This window comes from Gavialis gangeticus, unplaced genomic scaffold, assembly GCF_001723915.1.
Source record: "Gavialis gangeticus isolate Ggan-Ray unplaced genomic scaffold, GavGan_comp1, whole genome shotgun sequence".
NCBI classification, from domain to species: Eukaryota; Metazoa; Chordata; order Crocodylia; family Gavialidae; genus Gavialis; species Gavialis gangeticus.
Genome location: NW_017728996.1, coordinates 17756336 through 17761751, shown reverse-complemented (window position 1 = coordinate 17761751; position 5416 = coordinate 17756336).

Below are 5416 nucleotides of genomic sequence, written 5' to 3'. Positions count from 1 at the left end.
CATTGCTAGTTGCAAATCTGCTCCCCTGCAGCTGTCTGCTCCGGAGAGCCTTATGCAGACTTTGGCAGCTGAGAGGTGTCCCAGTACACAAGTGAAACATTTTTGGGGTAACGTGTAAAGTTCAAAGGTTCAGGAATGTGGAAGTGATTGTTGTCACAAAGGATTTAGAACAAAACAAACAAAAAAATCTCTGCCAATTTTACATTTTGGTTGAACAGCACAGTTCTCCAAAACCAAAACAGATACTTGACCCACTCCACTAAGGCAGCTGCAATGGCAGAAGTCAAAGAGCACACAGGTACAGGTCTGGCTTCCTGAGGTGTCCACATAACCCGCCCCCCCCCCCAGCTTGGAGATGCTCGAGAGAAGGAAGGGGGGGGGGGGGGGGGCAAAATAAAGGGTTTCTCTTGAAAGTTTGTGCTTTCTTAAATGAAGAACTCAAAGGTTGGTACCAATCAAACATCCAGGACTAAAGATATGTTCTTAAAACAGCCACAAAAGTCACAGGCTTTGGGGAGCAGGTTGGTTTGGACTGAACTGCAGTGTTTGAGTTGAACATAGCACTGCCATATTTCTCTAGGGCCTCCTTGGCTGTCGGGGCCACCAGCAGGTTTAGCAGGCTGGCAGAAATCAGGCTGCCAGCAATCACTCCACTATGATGTTCTGCTGGCTGCAACAGCAGTACTGTTACCTGCATGGAGCAGGTACTGATTCACTGCTGGAGCTTGCTGGTAAGACAGGCTGCATGTGCTAAATGGTCATAAAGCCAGGTTGGGGGCCCCAGGACCAGGGTGCACCCTAGTAGACTTGGAATCGACAAGGCTGCTAGAGGTTAGGCTGGCCTACTCATCCAGGAGATGAGCACGGCTTACTACACACCCAGAGGATGCATGGATGGGTATTGCCACAGCTCCGGCTTGAGAAGTGCTGCCTTTTAATGTCAATGCTTGTGCCCGTTGATTTTAACCAGCAAAAACAGAATAAAGATAAATGATACAAGTGTTCAAATGAAACAGTACAACTCTTAAAATCAACCTAGAAACCGTCCGAGCACAACCTGGGATGACCAATGAGATGATCTCATTTGTCATGGTACCACGTACAAGCCCCCTCAACCAAAGCAGCAGCTAAAGGAAAACAACATTCAAACTGAAGAGCAGACAGAGCAAGATGAGCAAGCCTTGCCAAATCATGGCTGTGAATCCCAGGAACTACACTGTTTGGGGCACTCTTGCTTCTGCTCTCAACAGTCAGTGCAAACCAGAAAGTCTTTCCACCTTGCTTTTTGCCTAGGATGTGGGCTCGTGCAGTTGAACACTGCTGATGTGGCTTACCATGACTCTAGCACGCCTTCCCAACACACAGCTGTCAATGGAACAAGGACACAGGACCTCAAGACAGAGGCAATGCTTTCCACATAGGCTTGTCCATATACGTGCAAGGCTCTGGTGCTTTCTGCCAAAGAACCCCCCAGGCAAATTACCAAGATGTTACCTGGATCGCTTGTGTGTAACCCAAGTCACAATTGTTTGGCAATAAGCTCTCCCTCCTCCCTTCCACACCACTCCTGACTGTAGCTTATTGCTTTCAGCTGTATCTGATAAGACAGACACCCCACCTCCAGCTGTACTGTCAACAGGCCAGTAAGTCAGCAGACTAAGAAAGCTACACCCACAGTAACACCAAGTTTCTGGACTTCATGAAAGCAAAACATACCCACATTTCCAAAACCCTCCCTCTGCAAGTCATTCCCACAGAAAGGAAACAGCTGTAATACTTTGTTTAAATGCAACTTCAAGCAATAAGAAATGTAGATCTTAGCAAGCTTTAGGCTGCCCAAATCCAAGGTTCTTTCTTAAGTCAGCACACACTAGTCACCCAGTGGCACATGACCCATAGTCAGGCTCCCCATAATGGGTGCAATGCAAGAATCGAGAGCTCCAAGTGGCACAACTGTTACTGAAAGCTGTCTGTGTGCCGAGATCAAGGGTGAAGAACAAGGAAAGAAAGGTAAGGCACCAGGTGTCTGAAAAGCTGTGGTCCAGCAAGTGTGGCAGAGCTAGGAGAAATGACCCAAAGGTAAATTTAGATTAGACTTTGAAACATCAGAACATAAGTGTTGCAATTTAATGCCCACTCTTGGAGTTGTGCATGTTGATAAACAAGGAGTCAGCAGACAGAAGTGCCCAGAGGTTCAAGTTCCTGTTCAGCTAAAGGATAACTTTAAGTGACCATTGCAGATTCTGGACCAGCCTAATGGAAGATGATTCTTATCAGCTGCAGCCTGGAAGAGGCTTTTCCTGTTGGTTTGTTTCTCACATCCAATGAGAAGGGATGCGAGCCTTATGCAACTAAGGGCTAGTTATAACCCTCATGAGAGGTATTCATCCTGCCTCCAACACTCAATCTACAATGACACAAGAAAATCCATGCTGGATCTCCCCACAGATCAGCAGGGTAAGAAGAGGTGCACTGTTAGTCTTTTGTCCAAGTAATTCAGAGGATTATACTGTGGTTGCTTGCTATCGCCAACCTGGTCATCTTAGGACAATTTGTGAGGAGTCAGGGGAAAAGTTCTTAAGAGCCAAGCTTGTTCACAAAGGACTTCCGAGAGCTCAAGGTCTACTAAGGGCTTAAGCTTGTTAGCTCAAGTAAGGCCTATCATATGCCCACATGCCAAGACCACTGCTTCATAGTCTTGCCAGCAGCAGTCCTCATTGGCATTTTGGTTTCATGCTCAAGTCCCCTCTCCAGGTGGCTCTACTTGGTAACATGCAGGGCAATACTTTTTAACCAAGGGACAAAAAAAAAAAAGTCTTGCAAGATATGGCCACCAGACCAGTAAGTTCTAAGCACTTTATGCTGCCAGTTCCTGAGCCATGCTTTTACAACTGCATCATTTGTGAGGGGTTTTAAAAGGAATTCCCAGCTACTAAGATCTAGTAAATTCACCCCGAGCCTCAAAACTCAAGGTGGAACTTGAAAAATCCTGACAAAAAACACCCTCAAAAAAACACCAAGAAAACCCATTAGCAAACCCTTCCTTTTCTTCCCAATACTAACCAACTTCCATATGCTCTAGCATTCATTAATTAGCAGCAATCATATACAAACTCAGGAGCTGCATAAGCAAAAGAGTACACAGTCTGCTTCAAGGTCCAAAGACTGTTGTAGAGAAAGTACTCAGCTTCCTTGTCACCAGTTGACTGCCCCAGAAAGCCTGGAACACTAAGTGCTTCTGAAGTCTTAGTCTTGAAAGCAGTCCATGTGTGTGGGGTCAGAGAAAAGAGCAAGTGCTATAAAAGTGCTGTGAAAGTTCAGTCAACAGAACAGGGAGGAGTTCTTGTCTAGGATTACCTTGGAAAAGGAATAGATAGTGATCATGAAGCCTAAGTGCCACAGGAATACCCTGTCTAAGCGTGGGCAGGACTTGCCTGTCTCTAGTGATAACTTGGTTTGCTTTGGTGCCCTTTGCTATCTTTGTAGGTGGGCAGATCCTGGAAAGGGGGAAGCTGCAAAGCCCTCTATGGCAGAAGACTGTTTTTCTGAAAAAGTCCATTTCTTCTATGCTTCTCTGAAAGCAGGCTCTCCTGACCACCCAGTTTGGCTAGACAAATGGCAAATTCCAGCAATACGGACAATTTTCTCACTCAAGCACACCTACTCATCCTGTTGTAGACATGGCAGGTGGCTGGTCAACCAACAAGATCAGCTGGAGTGTACACCAGCATACTTGGAGACAAAGGTACTACCATTCTCTCTCACATGACAGGAAGTAGAAAACCAAGAACAGACCTCTCTACAAAGCATGGAGTAGTTTCCAAATCAAAACCTCCCCAACCACCTCCAAGGACAGACAATTCTCTTTGACAATGCTCCCTAAACACTCGGGGAGAGAATCTCATTACCCTACACTGAGCCACGCTGCTAGAAACCCATCATTTTTCTGAGTGATGAAACAGGCGCTCTCAAAAACAAGTCTGTCTGAAGTGGCAATCCCTTTGCACCTAAGGTGGTCACAAGTTACAAAGCTTCAGCTGTTGGTACACTCCAGACCATGTGGCCAATGAATGGAAGTGTTACAAAAAGGGATTTTTAATTAAGGGCTCCTGAAAAAAAAAAGGGAGTTTAACTACACTGGAATGAGCAAGGATTTTTCTTTTTCTTTTTTGAGATGTAATTCTTAAGGTACATTTTGAAGCATGAAAACATCTTCCCCTTATGCCAAAGCCTGGGTTTTGTCTGCTCTTTGAAGCTTCAAGTGTGGGACCAGGAGGAAGCACAATCCTGCTCCTTTAGAATAGTTGAGTTACTGCTTGTTTTATCTGCAGCTAAAAACTGGATTTGGAGAAATAAATGCATGTGATGTTGTGGAGAATTAGCAATCTGTGGGGAAAGGGCAGCCTGGCACTTGGAAGAAAAAGGTAGCTGGTGACCTGTGTAACCTACAAATAGCAGAGTTTCCTAAGAAGAGCAAGCACTTCTAGAGCTCTAACCCAAGGAGCTGAAGATGAAGTCCCCACACATTCATCTACTTTGTTTCAATACATACAGGGGTTTCTTACACTACACTTCTAGTGAAGTGGGAGATGCTCTAAATTGTGACCCATGAATATTTATATAAAACAGCTATTTCACTTGGGACACAGTCAAAGTCTGAATGCCCTGCCTAATGCGTTTTGGTAGTTTTCGGATGCCACATGAACAAAAGGATGGAGTACAAAAAGACAAGAAACCCCCAAACCAAGGACACTCTTGCTAACCAATACCCTGAAACATTCCTTAAAGGAGCAGCCACAAGTGTGGCCAAATCTTGACATGGCTTTGCTTGGTCACTTCTTTCTTCTGTTTGTAGGACAAGAGTAGAACCTGAATTTCTCCACACGAGACAGCGTGCAGGTTACCACAGTTTGTTGCAACAGGCCAGGGTGGCTGGCCTAAGGCAAACTGAAGAGTTTGTTTCCTGATATAAATGCACCTTTGCTACAGTAGTTAGTTATTGCTTTATTCAAACAAACAAACAAACAAACAAACAAACAAACAAACAAACAAACAAACAAACAAACAAACAAACAAACAAACAAACAAACAAACAAACAAACAAACACTTAAATCTCCAACCTACTGAAGTTCAGGGACAATGTGGCCCAAGAAGCTTATTTCATTAGTGTTGCAGAACTGAAATTCAGCAGGATGTTTTCTCTTTAAACTATAACTATAGTATCTAGAACACAAAACAAAGGCTAAAGCACTAAAGTGCTATCTGGTGCAGGATGTCTGACAGAAGGGAGAACTGTGGCACAAAAATGAAGAAAGAAGTAGTTCCCAAGATGGATTCATGAGAAGATGGAGAAGGATCTGAAAGTAAAAGCAAAAAGTCTGACCACAAAGTTCCCTGGCCAGATTGTTTCTTTTA